Here is a 751-nt window from a genome sequence, read left to right on the forward strand (position 1 = left end):
AGTCGGCAGTCACCATGCCCGACGCGGTAGACACCGAGGTACTCACGACGCATGACTGGAGAGCTGTCAGAGCAGCTAACAGCGCCGCCAAGCAAAGCCACATGATGCGAGTAAAGTTGTGGTGGATCTGATGTTTGGCATGCGGGGGTGCAAGCAGACAATGGCCCCTTTTTCTCACATGCATATTACCCAGTACTACATGTTCCCACTTCACACTCCGGATCTTAAACATTCCACTCCGGTACGTGTATTCCCATACGGTACATGTACGATACTAATACCAAGTTTGGGATGATTTCGTGTAACTTGAGAGAGAAAAATAATATCAAGGTGAAACCAGTGTTACTGGAGGAAACAAGGTCCACGATCGCTGCGATAGTATGGTGTAGTGTCAAAGGCATTTGCATTAAACGCGCTGTGTTGCATAAATGTTATTTGTACGCCTAAAACGAGTGGTATTAATATCTGTGACTCAAAAGTTCCATAGAGGTACATACAGTTTGAGCTTCCCCAAAGATTTTAGATGCGAACACATTCGAGAATTGCAAGTGATAAAACAAAGTCGATCTGGCTAGAAACCCCTCAGCAACTCGCAGAAATGATATTCATGGGAGGCACAGGTGGATCAACAAGACGCCTTTCCAAAGTTTTGGCCAATCTGACCTTTAAAGGCTGGTCCTAAACACGGGTGGGTAGGGCTAAAAGTGGGATTTGAGGACGAACTGGAGTTGAATTGCTAAGCCAGGCCACT

The sequence above is a fragment of the Phytophthora parasitica genome (genome assembly GCF_000247585.1).
Source record: "Phytophthora parasitica INRA-310 unplaced genomic scaffold supercont2.47, whole genome shotgun sequence".
Classification (NCBI taxonomy): Eukaryota; Oomycota; class Peronosporomycetes; order Peronosporales; family Peronosporaceae; genus Phytophthora; species Phytophthora nicotianae.